This window comes from Mustela putorius, unplaced genomic scaffold, assembly GCF_011764305.1.
Source record: "Mustela putorius furo isolate JIRA1106 unplaced genomic scaffold, ASM1176430v1.1 tig00003913_pilon_pilon_pilon, whole genome shotgun sequence".
In the NCBI taxonomy this organism is placed as follows: Eukaryota; Metazoa; Chordata; class Mammalia; order Carnivora; family Mustelidae; genus Mustela; species Mustela putorius.
The window spans coordinates 2,179,776-2,193,510 of NW_025422060.1; the positions used below are offsets into that span (position 1 = coordinate 2,179,776).

Genomic DNA, 13,735 nt, shown 5'->3' on the forward strand with positions numbered 1-13,735 from the left:
ATAAACAGCCCCACAGAAATACAGCATACAAAGAGCAGTTTGAAAAAACCATTAGGGGAGGAAGATTTGCTTACTAATTCAAGCATGTCTGGAGGGGCAGAAACCCTTGGGAGACTTCCCCAGGAACAAAGGAGCTGGCAGGGGCCATCTCCCTCCCCTGCCCCCTAGCCAAAACATAAGGGCATGTGCTGGAACCAGCACAGTGCAAACATGCTCCCACCTAACTTGCTTAACAGCATCCCCCACACCCGGACATTCTCCCATGGATGTGCCCCCTCCAGCCAGGCCTCTGCTCCCACAGGAGGCCCAAGCAAACCTTGCTAACACTGTGTGTCCTAGACCCAGCTGCTTCTGCAGATCTGCCCCCTCCAACCAGCAGGCCAAGTCCCCAAAGCTAAGGTCCCCTACCTTAGTGGACCAGCACAAACTTTGCTAACAATGCCCACCTGCACCCACGTTCTCCTGCAGTCCTGTTTCCTCCAGTATGTTTTTGGCCAGAGCCCATCCAATGTGGTGCTACAACCCTGGCAATGTGCAAAGAGCCCCAACAGGGGCTAGCACAACCCCAAAGTGACTTCTACCCCAGGGACAGAGGAAGATAACCTCATATACCAGTCCAACTGTGACCCCAGCAGTGGCCTAAGGAGAGATATCTGGTATGACTGCAACACCTCCTTCCCCTCCTCCCCGCCCCCCACACAACCAACACTTCTCAAGGGACAAAACAGGGAAAGCCTCTGCCACTGGGTGCTACTACATCTCTGACAAATGCCTGGGCTGACTCAACTCAAGCCCAAGGCAGTCCCAGACTGGCCTATGTAGGAACCAAACCTTCCCAAAACAAGCAAAATGAGACACTGCAGGCTACTGAACTAAAAGCAAAAGTGGCTTCGCCACAATAGCAGGGCACACACAATACACCCAGGAGACCCTGAGCGAAGCACCAGGTTCTGGGGAATAGGGGACACCATACTGCAGGATACTACTTCTTTACAAGATCACAAATTTCAACAGCAGGAGACATAGGTGACTTTCCAAAAACATAGAAACAGACACAGACACAAAATGAGGAGACAGATAAATATGCCCCAAATCAAGGGGAAAACACACACACACACACACACACACACACACACACAGCAAGAGAGTTAAATAAAACAGAGATAATATGTATGACAGAATTCAAAGTAATGGTCATAAAGATACTCACTGGACTTGAGAAATGGGTGCAAGGACTTCAGTGAGACCCTCAACAAAGAGACAGAAAACATAAAAAAAAAAAAGAGATGAAAAACTCAACATCTGAAATTAAAAATACACTAGATGAATAGCAGACTAGAGGAAGCAGAACTGACCATCATTTGAAGAACAGAGTAACAGAAAGTAATTGAGATGAATAGGACAGAAAAAAATAATAAAAAATGTGTAATGACATTCACATTACAGAGATCCCACAAGGAGATGACAGAAGGAAAATAAGGCAGAAAATTTATTTGAAGAAATAACAGCTGAAAACTTCCTGAATCTAGGGAAGGAAACAGAAATCCACATCCAGGAAGCACAGAGAGCCCCCAGCAAAATCAACCCAAAGAGATCCACATTAAGACACACAGTAATTAACATGACAGAAAGTGATGACAGAATGTGAAAAGTAGCAACAGAAAAGAAGACATTTACATATGTGGGAAACCCTATAATCTGATTATCAGCAGATTTTTCAGCAGAAACTTTGCAGGCCAGAAGACAGTGGTATGATATATTCAAAGAGCTGAAAGGAAACAACCTGCAGCCAATCCTTCAGAACAGAAGGAGAGATAAAGAGTTTCCTAGACAAACGAAAGTTAGAGGTTCTCATGACCACTAAACAGCCCTACAGGAAATGTTCAAGGGGATTCATTGAGTGGAAAAGAAAGACCATAAGCAGAAGTAAAAAAAAAAGTAGGAAGCACAAAAGGAGTAAAATTAAATATATCTATAAAAATCAGTCAAGGGGTTCACAGAATTAAAAGGAAGTAAAGTATGACACCACATATCTAAAATGTAACAGGGAGAAGAGTAAAGAATGGGTTCAAACTAAAGTGATGACCAATTTCATATAGACTGCTATATGCAGAAGATGTTATACACAACTCTAATGGTAACCACAGATCAAAAACCAGTAATAGATGTTAATATTCCAATAATAAAAATGTAAACATGTAAATAATAAAGTTTATCACTAAAGAAAGCCATCAAAATGTGAACAAAAAGAGCAAGAGAAGGGACAGAGAAGACTACAAAAATAACCATAAAACAAGTAAGAAAGTGGCATTAAGTATATAACTGTCAATAATTACTTCGAATGTAAATGGCCTAAACACTCCAAAAAAAGATACGGGGTGACAGAATGGATAAAAAAGTATGACCCACCTATATGCTGCCTACAAAAACTCATTTCAGACCTAAAGACACATGAAGATTGAAAGTGAAGGGATGGAAAAGTATTTATCATGCAAATGGAAGCTGGGGTAGCAGTAGTCATATATGACAAAATGAACTTTACAAAACAAAGACTTAACAACAGACAAAGAAGAGCACTATATAATTATAATGGGAAAAATCCAACAAGAAAATATAACAATTGTACATATTTATGCACCTTACATGGGAACACCCAAATATCTAAAGAAGCTAATAGCAAACATAAAGTAATCAATAGCATTAATAGTAGGGGACTTTAATATCCCATTTACAACAATTGGTAAATCTTATCCAAACAAAAAGTCAAGAAGGAAATACTGGCTTTGAATGACACACTGGACAAGATCGATCTGTTATATTCAGAATATTCCACCCTAAAAGAGCAGAATAAATATTCTTTGTAAGTGCACATGAATTATTCTCCTGAATTATTAGGCTACAAAACAAATCTCAACAAATTCAAAAGGACTGAAGTCATACATGCATCTTTTCTTACCATATGCTATGAAACTAGAATCAACAACATCAAAAATTCTGAAAACAACACAAATACATGGAGATTAAATAACATTCTACTAAACAATGAATGGGGCAACCAAGAAATCAAAAAGGAAATAAAAAAATAATAACGACAAATGAATTTGAAAATACAATAGTCCAAAATATTTGGGATGCAGCAAAAGAGGAAAGAGGGAAGTTTATAGCAATACAGGCCTACCTCAAGAAGCAAGGAAACTCTCAAACAACCTAACCTTACACCTGAAGGAACTAGAAAAACAAGTTCAAACACCACCCACCCCCGCTGCCAAAATATGAAGAAGAAACAAATAATAAAGATTAAAGCAGAAATAAACAAAATAGATACTACTAGCAATAGAAAAGATCAATGAACTCAGGAGCTGAGTCACTGGAAAGATCAACAAAATTGATATACCTTTAGCCAGCCTCACAAAAAAAAAAAAAAAAGAGAGAGAGAGAGAGAAAGAGAGAGGACTCAAACAAATTCAGAAATGAGAGAAACAATAACCAACACCACAAAAAATAAAGAATTATAAAAGAATATTATGAAATATTATAAGCCAACAAACCAAACAATGTAGAAGAAATGGATAAATTTCTAGAAACTTATAACCTCCCAAAATTGAATCAGCAATAGAAAATTTGAACAGACTAATTACCAGCAATGAAACTGATTCGGTAATCAAAACACTCCTAAGAAATAAAAGTCCAGGAACTGATGGCTTCATAAGTAAATTCTATCCAACATTTAAAGAAGAGTTAATACCTTTAAAAAAAAAAAGAACAAGTCAACACCTATTTCTCTCAAACTATTCCAAAAAAAGAGAAGAGGAAGGAAAGGTTATGAGACCAACATTGTCCTGATTACCAAAACCAGATAAAGACAACATAAAAAAGGAAAACTACAGGCCAATACCTCTGATGAACATAGAGGAATATAGCGAACCCTCAACAAAATGTTAGCAAACTAAAATCCAAGGATACAGTAAAAAATCATTTACCACCATCAAGTGCGATTTGGGATGCAAGGGTAGTTCAGTATTTGCAAATCAATCAATGTGATACATCACATTAACGAAGAAAGAATAAAAATCATACGATCATTTCAAAAGACAAAGAAAAGGCATCTGACAAAGTACAGTATCCATTCATGATAAAAATCCTCAACAAAGTACATTTAGAGGAAAAATACCTCAACACAATAAAGGCCTTATAAGAAAAACCCACAACTAATAATATCCTCAGCTTTTCCCCTAAGGTGAAGAATAAGACAAGGATGTGCATTCTCACTTTTATTTTACATAGTACTGGAAATCCTAAACACAGCAATCAGACAACAAAAAGAAATAAAAGGCATCCAAGTCACTAAGGAAGAAGTAAAACTTTCACTATTTGTAGATGACATAATAGGACAATACATACAGAACACCTGAAAACCCCCACCAAAGAACTGCTAGAATTGACAAATTCAGCAAAGTCAAGGGTACAAAATCAATGTACAGAAATCTTGCATTTCTACACACCAATTAGGAAGCAACAGAAAGAATACAACCCCATTTAGAAGTGTACCAAAAACAATAAGATACCTAGAAATAAATCTAACCAAAAAGGTGAAAGATCTGTACTCTGAAAACTATAAAACACTGATAAAGAAACTGAAGATTAAACCAAGAAATGGAAAGACATTCCATGCTCATGGATTGAAAGAACAAATATTGCTAAAATGCCTGTACTATCCAAAGCAATTTACACATTTAATGCAATCGCTAACAAAACAGCAACAGCATTTTTCACACAACTAGAACAAATAATCCTAAAATTTGTATGGAACCACAAGACACCAAAGTTATCTTGAAACAGAAAAGCAAACCTGGAAGCATCGCAATCCCAGACTTCAAGTTATATTACAAAGTGTAATAATCAAAACAGTATGGTACTGGCAAAAAAATAGACACATAGATCAACAGAACAGAACAGAAGACCCAAAAATAAACCCACAATTATGTGGTCAATTAATTATCAACAAAGCAGGAAAGAATATCCAATAAAAATAGTCTCTTCAATAAACGGTGCTGAGAAAACCGGACGGCCAGATGCAAAAGAATGATATTGGACCATTTTCTTATACCATATACAAAAATAAATCCGAAATGGACTAAACAACAAAATGTGAAACTTGAAACCATAAAAACTATATAAGACAACACAGACAGTAACTTCTTTGCTGTCAGGCATAGCAAGTTTTTGTTTTAGATATGCCTCCTGAAGCAAGGAAAACAAAAGCAAAAATAAACTCTTGGGACTACGTCAAAATAAAAAGCTTCTGCACAGCAGAAGAAACAATCAACAAAACTAAAAGTCAACCTACACAATGGGAGTAAATAATTGCAAATGGCATATCCAATAAAGGGTTAGCATCCAAAATATATAAAGAACTTAGAAAACTCAATACCCAAAAAACAAATATTCCAATTAAAAAATGGGCAGAAGACATGAACAGACATTTCCCCAAAGTAGACATACAGATGGCCAATAGATACATGAAAAAATGTTTATCATCACCTACCATCAGAGAAATGCAAATCGAAACCACAATGAGGCACCACCTCAAACTTGTCAGAAAGGCTAAGATCAATAATACAAGACATAACAGGTATTAGCGAGGATGTGAAGAAACAAAAAACGCTCATGCACTGTTGGTAGAAATGCAAACTGGTAAAGCTTATGTGGAAAACAGCATGGAGGTTCCTCAAAAAGTTAAAAATGGAAATACTCTATATGATCCTGCAATCACACTACTGAGTATATAGCCAAAGAACACAAAAACACTAATTCAAATGGATACATGCACCCCAATGTTTACTGTGGCATTATTTACAATAACCAAATTACCGAAGCAGCCTAAGTGTCCACTGATTGATGAATGGATAAAGAAGATGTGGTATATACATACACAAACAAAGACACACACACACACACACAATGGAGTATTATTCAGCCATTAAAAGAAAGAATGAAATCTTGCCATTTGCAACAACATGGGTGGAGACTGAATATAATGCTAAGCAAAATAAGTCAGTCAGAGAAGACAAATACCATATGACTTCGCTCATATGTGCAATTTAAGAAACAAAACAAACAACAAAGGGGGAAAAAAGAAAAAGACAAACCAAGAGACAAACTCTTAATTATAAAGAACAAACTAATGGTTACTAGAGGGGAGGGTGGCAGGGGGGGGAGTTAAATAGGTGCACTTGTAATAAGCACAAGCCTGATGTATGGAATTGTTGAATCACTATATTGTACACCTGAAACTAATATAACACTGTAAATTAACTAAATGTAATTAACTAAATGTAATTAAAATAAAATGAAATAAAAGTAATTAAAATAAAAACCTAAAAGAACAAAAAAGTCTGAGAAAGAGGACAAGAGGAGCCAGACAAGAGGAGCCAAAGGAGATATGACAACTAAATATAATATGGTATCCTGGATGAGATCCTGGGAAAGAGAAGGGACAATGGGTAAAACTAGGCAAATGTGAATAAAGCATGAACTTTGGTTAATCACTATCAGTTCTTTAATTGTAACAAATACACACATATAAGAGGCCAAAAATAATGTTATAGATGTTATATAATGTTACAGATGTTAGAAATAAACTAGGTTTGAGGTATATGGGAACTCTGTACTATCTTCACAATTCCTATATATCTAAAATTAAAAACTAACTCAAGAAAATGTATCAATAAAAATGAAAATGCAATATATGAAAATTTATGTAAAATACCTGAAGCTTAGAAGGATGTTTATTAAATCCCCATATTAAAAAAGGAGAAATCTCAAATCAATAACCTAACCTTCCACCTTAAGCTATAATTTCTTTAGTTTAATTCCTACTTCGGTATTTTAATTCTCTACCAAGTAAAATAATATACAATTGATTTTTATGAACAGTATTTGTAAGTAACCAGAAGAAAAAGAAGAGCAAACTAAACCTAAAGTAAGCAGGAGGACGGAATTAGTAAAGATTAGAGTGGAAATAAATGAAATACATAACAGAAAAACAGAAAATCAATAAAACTGAATGTTGGTTCTTTAGAAAGATCACTAAAATTGATAAACCTTTAGCCAGACCAATCAAGAAAAAAAGAAAGAAGACTACAATTAGTAAAAGCAGGAAGAGAAGGAGACATTACAATAGACTTAACAGAAATAAAAATTATAAGGGAATACTATAAACAACTATCATCCAACAAACTGGATAACTTAGATGAAATGGACAAATTCCTAAATGACACAAACTAACTGAAGAAGAAATAGAGAATTGGAATAGACTTATATTAAGGAAAGAGACTGAATTTATAATATAAAAACTTCCAACAAAGAAAAATACTGACCAAAACGGCTTTGGTAGTGAATTCTACCGAACATTTAAAATAAGAATTAACACCAATCCTCAAACTCTTCAGAAAAACAGAAAGGCCCGGTGGTGTGCATTAAGGAGGGCACATATTGCATGGAGCACTGGGGCACTGGGTGTTATATGTAAACAATGAATCTTGGAACACTACATCAACTGGGGCACTGGGTGTTATATGTAAACAATGAATCTTGGAACACTACATCAAAAACTAATGATGTATGGTATGATGACTAAAATAACACAACAAAAAATGAAAATTAAAATTTAAAAAAAGAAAAAGAAAAAGAAAAACCACAAGGGAAGGAATGCTTCCTAATCATGAGGTCAGCATTATGCTGATTCCAAAACCGAAGAGATCACAATACACTCAAAAAGGGCAATATCCCCTACAAATATAAATGCAACAATTCTCAACAAAAATTAGCAAACCAAATCCAGCAACACATAAAAATAATTTTATACCATAACCAAGTGAGTAATTTATCCCAGGAATGCAAGGTTGGTTTTAACATATCAATAAAGTAACGGAAAAACCAATGATCAATCTCAATACATGCAGGAAAAGCATCTGACAGAATCTAATACTCTTTTAAGAAAAACAAAACAAAACTCCACAAATTAGGAACACAAGGGAACTTCCTCAACTTGACAGAGGCATCTATGAAAAACCCACAGCTAACATACCCAACAGAAAAGGACGGAAAGCTTTCCCTATAAGATTTTGAACAAAACAAGGATGCGTACTCTCATCACTTCTATTCAACACTGTGCTAGAAGTCTAGCTAAGCCAAATATGCCAGAAAAAAAAAAAAAAAAACCAGGAAAAACCATTCAGCTTAGAAAGGAAGAAGTGAAACTATATCTATTTGCTGATGACATGACCTTCCATATCAAAAATTCAAAGGAATCTAGTAAAATACTATTAGGACTAAAATGAGTTCAGCAATGTGGAAGAATACAAGATGAATCTACAAATATAAATTATATTCCTATACATTAGCAATAAACAATCTGAAAATAAAAATTAAGAAAACAATTCCACTTACTATTACATGAAACAGAATACCCAGGAATAAATTTATTAAGAAGTGCTAGACTTATGCATTGAAAACTATAAAACTTCTTAAAGAAAATGAAGAAAATCTAAACGGAAAGACATCCCATGTTCCCGGACTAGAAGACTTACTAGTGTTAAAACTACAATAGTCCCCAAATTGATCTACATATTCAATGCGGTCCCTGACAAAATCCTAGCTGGTTTTGTTTCTGCTTGTTTGTTTTGCAGAAACTAGCAAGCTAATTTTAAAATTGAAAATGTAAGGGTCACAGAATAGCTAAAAAAATCTTGAAGAAGAACACAGTTGGAAGATTCAGAGAAATACTTCCCTTTTTTCTTTTTGAGAGAGAGTGGGAGAGTGAGGGGAGGGGCAGAGGGAGAGAGCACCTTAAGCAGGCTCCATGCCCAGCACAGAGCCCAATCTCAAGATCTAAGGCAAAATCAAGAGTCGGACGTTTAACCGACTGAGCTACCCAGGTGCCCTGAGAGTTAAAACTTTCTAACTTCAACTACAAAGCTATGATAATCAAGACAGTGTGGTGTGGACATTAGGAAATACAAACAGACCAATGAAATAAAACTGAAAGTCCAGAAATAAACTTGCCCATTTATGGTCAACTGATTTTTGACAAGAGTTATAAAACAATTCAATGAGAAAGGGACAGTCTCTTCAACAAATGGCACTGCAACAACTGGATATCCACATGCAAAGGAATAAATCTGGATCCCTGCATCACAAAAATGAGTTCAAAATGAATCATACCTAAATATAAGACCTAAAATTACATAACTCCTAAAAGAATACATCAGAGTAAATCACATCACCCTGTGTTATTTAATGGTTTCTTAGATACAACACCAAAAACACAGAGACAAAAGAAAAAATGCATACAGATTGGGCTTTATGAAAATGAAAAACCTAAATTGTAAATGATACTATTAATAAAGTGAATGACAACACAGAGAATAGGAGAAGATACTTGTGAATCATTACCTGACAAGGGACTTTTAAGGCAGAACATATAAAGAACTCTTACAATTCAATAAAAAAAAGACAACCCAATTTAAAAATCGGCAAAGAATTTGAATAGACATTTCTCCAAAGAAGATAAACAAATGCCCAATAAACACATGGAAAGATGCTCAACACTTCATATCTACTAGAATGGCCAACATCAAAAAAGACAACAACAAGTGTTGGCAAGGATATTTTGTGGAGAAACTGGAACCCTCCTATTACGGAACTGCCAAGTGGAATGAATGTAAAATGGTACAACCACACAGAAAAACAGACTGTTCCTCAAAAAAATTAAAGACTTACCATATGACCCAGCAATTCCACTCTTAGGTATATAGCAAGAGAAATGAAAATATATGCCTACTCAAAAAAAAAAATGTGCACAAATGTTCACAGTAGCATTATTCATAATAGCTAAAAAACAGAAACTCATATGTCCATTAACTGATGAATGACTAAACAAAATGGAAGATTATTTAGCAATAAAAAAGAATGAAATACTCTACATGTTACAAAATGGATTATGTTTAAAAACATTACGTTAAGTGAAAAGCCAGTCACAAAAGGCTATATTGTATCCATCTGTTCTATGAAATGTCTAGAATAGGGAAGTCCCTTGAGAAAGAAAATAGATTGGTGGGGTTATCTGTGTCTAGAATGGGGTCTGGGGATGGGGAATGGCTGCTAAAGGGTTTCTTTATGGGATGATGAAAATATTCTGAAATTAGGCTGTGGTGATGGTTGCACAAGATACCAAAAAAACCACTGAAGTGCTTACTTTAAATAAGGGGATTTTATGGTAAGTTAAGCTATATCTCAATAAAGCTGCAAAAAAGAAGAAATTAATAAAAAGGTAATACATCTTCTGTCTGGTTAGTCCCATTTGTTGCCATCCTCATTTCTTCTCCACTCCCCCTTTCTTTATGCCCGACTCCTCTCTATCAGCTACTAACTAACTTCCTCCCTCTCTCCCATCATCCATCACTGCGGCCCTCCAGATAGAACCAACCTTATAAGCAACACCCAGGGGCTCGGCTGAGCAATGTCCCCAGGCCAATGACTTCGCCACCCTCCCTTCAGAAAGCTTACCTTAATACCTTAAGCAAAATAGCAGAATAGAGTTTAAAGTTATAAAACTCCCAGCGTAGGAGAAGACTATCGCAAGTAGCTCCTGAACGCTCCCCCTGTCTCAGGCGAAGTGCAAGGCACATCAATACCACTTTCAATTACCTCAGGAGTAGGCAGTTATTCTACACTGACTTTGATATTTAATATTTATTAGGCACCCAGCTTTGTTCCAGATGTTGGTCACAGTGCAGTGAACAAGAACGACAAAAAGATTTTTAAAAAACCTCTTAATCATGGAACGTATAAACAAAATAAGATAAATGAGTAAAGCATAAAAAATGTTAATTGGTGACAAGTGCTATGAAGAAAAACAAAGCAGGAAATGATGAGAAAGGAATGTGGGGGAGGAGGGAGATTACAATTCAGAGTATGATGGCCTCGAGGATGTGCCCTTTGAGCAAAGACTTGAAGGAAGGCAGGGTGGCGCCACATGCCTATTGGGAAAGAGGACTCCAGGTAGCAGTGTCACATGCCAAAGTCCCAAGTCAGGTACTGGTATGAAGAGAGGCAGCTGAGTTGCAATGAAAGGTGGCCTAACCTTGCTATTGGTTACATAAGGGCCTTCTCGGTGTCTTTCTTGAGGAAGATGAGAAACCACTGAAGGTTCTGAACAGAGTAAGAAAAACAATGGTTCAGGACAGAGCCCTGGGACCCTCTGTCCTATCACCTCTGGGTCATGACTGCTCTAAGGGTAAACATCTGACCCAAAGGAACTGGGTTAGTCAATGATAAAGCCAATCAAAATTCACCCCCTCTCCAAAATCTGAACTAAACACAAGAGGTTGAATTAGCCAGTGTTGGGCCTTCAGTGAAAAAGTGATGGACAGTCAAGGTTAGGGCAGTTACTTCCCTGCCACGTCCAACCAGCCAACCTGAAATTCAATATTGCAAACCCAAAGGGAGGAGCAGAAACAAGAAGAGGCAGCCCCAGAAAGGGGACGGATAGAGGAACCTGCTGGAGGGTGAGTACACAGATATATGGGATTCCTGAACCTTCCAATAAATCTCCTGCCTTGGCCTCTTTGTGTGGGTTTCTCATCCTTATAGTCAAAATCCCTGGCTTTGACAGGGAGCTGTATTTTGTTATCCAAGCATCACACATGGGACTGAAATGGCTGTCTGTTCACAGCTTTAAGTTTAACTCAGCTCTAATAACCCCTGAGGGAAAGGACGGGCTCTACAGAGGGGCAGCTGGGCACCATGGCCTTCCACCCTACCCTGGCTCCCCACAGCTTTGGGTGGGAATATTACACAATGCCCCCAAGTGAAAACTTCTCAGAAATCAGCAAAGAGCGATTTCAGCTACCTATCCCCTTTAATTTCCTCATGCATCAATATCAATGGCAGAGATTTCCCAATATTCTGCTAGGCTAAAAAAATACATTTGGTGATGTCAAGTTACTGTGACTCTTTTAGAATAAAGTTAATTAAGCTGTGAAATACTTGCTTTGCAGTAACTAGGTTCTGAGTATTTGAAGGTCCTGGAAGTCGTCTTACCACAGGCAGGCTGCAGTTTTGCTCCTTGTGAGCAACAGGGCCACAGCCTCCTCCGACCATCAGCCTCCTCCTGGGCAGCATGCCAAGATGCCAAGAGAATGCCCAGTAGAAAGGCAGAGGTGAATGCTTCTCTGTCTACTCAGACTGAACCTGCTCTGAATGGCTGCTTCCAATTCCAAGGGAAAGAGCAAAGGGAAGAATTATCACACAAGGGTCTAGCTCAGAACACGCACAGATCCGCCTTCTGCCCACAGGCATGCAGGCTGACTCTTGGCCTCACAAGCAGCAGCACAACAGCAGCAGCCGGGGGGTCAGTCTGCAGTGCTGTACCCACCACACAGGACCCCAAAGCTGCTTATCTTTAGGCTGGAACTACTAAGACCTCAATACAAGCTAATCTCCTGCTAAGCACCAGTTTATCTAAGAGGACAAGTGAAGATTTCAGTAGTTATAATTACTGACAAAAATGCACCACTCCTACAGCCCTCCAAAGACATGAATTAACCAATCCTCCCTGTCACCCTTGGAAATGGAATGCATTTTAGATGTTCTCTCAACATCTCCGCCAAAGCTGGGAGTGGCAGGGATTAAAATCTCAGCCCTCTGTCCTCCATAGGACACTAACCTCTTTATGCTAATAAGTCTAAACAATTAGGTCACAGTCAGGTCATAATTTTCTTAAGAATTAAAGGTAAAAAAAAAAAAAAATCCCTACCATGTTCCATCCGCAGCAGCTTCAAAATAAATCATCATGGCATGAAAGTTTAGTATGAATCTCATCTGTGGTTTCATCTGGTTTTCTTACCCTCCTTTTCTCTTTATCACCATTTTCCCTTTACAACAATTTCAACTCTGTTTCCCTGCTGCATGTTTTTATAAGAGCTTGAAATCCACTGGGTGAACAACTAAGCCATAAATACACTTCTCACATAGGACCGAAGAGCTATTATCATTCCAAATACCCAATGATTACTTGCTCAATGTCTGTTTTACCCATTAGGTGGCAAGTTCAGTGAGAGAAAGCCTGAACACACAAACTGACAAACCACTGAATGAATAAACAAACAGGTTTACTGTTGAATTAGCTGAAGGGCATAAAGCTCTTAGTGTAGCAGAGATACAAAGGATCCTTGGGTGGCCTGTAAACTTTCTAGTGGACATAACAATCTCTTCTCAGAAGCAACAGGGAATGGCTTTCTGCTCTCCCTCTGGGAGGGCTCACTCACAGGCACAGCTAACTGCTTATCTGAGTTGCATGCAATGTAAAATAAAAGGTCAGCGAGAATGGGTTCTACTGTCCATCTATTTCCCAAATGAGATTTGACCTAAATAGCCCCTAAAGTTTTAAGAATCTAAGTAAGATTACAGATTTTTATCTCTGTGTGTCTTAAAGTACACGTCCATGTTGTCTCTATCTTACAAACACATTATTGACACAAAAATCACAAAAAAGAAGGCAGCAACATATAGTACCTCTTCCTATAATGGGAGTCATAGAGGATGTATGTGTTCATCACATCTTCTTAATGTCATTAAAACCTCTGCAGGGTTTAACAGGAAACCGGGACATTAGTAGGGAGTAAGTGGCCTTGGTCCTTCTTACTTCCCTTTTAGCCCAAGGTTTTACTTA

At 37.3% G+C, this 13,735-nt stretch overlaps 1 protein-coding gene across 3 annotated transcripts in view; it reads right to left on the reverse strand.

The window, feature by feature from the left end:
* CCNY (cyclin Y) overlaps positions 1-13,735 on the reverse strand; it is a 242,147-nt gene that overhangs the window by 23,974 nt on the left and 204,438 nt on the right. The gene's annotated exons all lie outside the window — the stretch shown is intronic.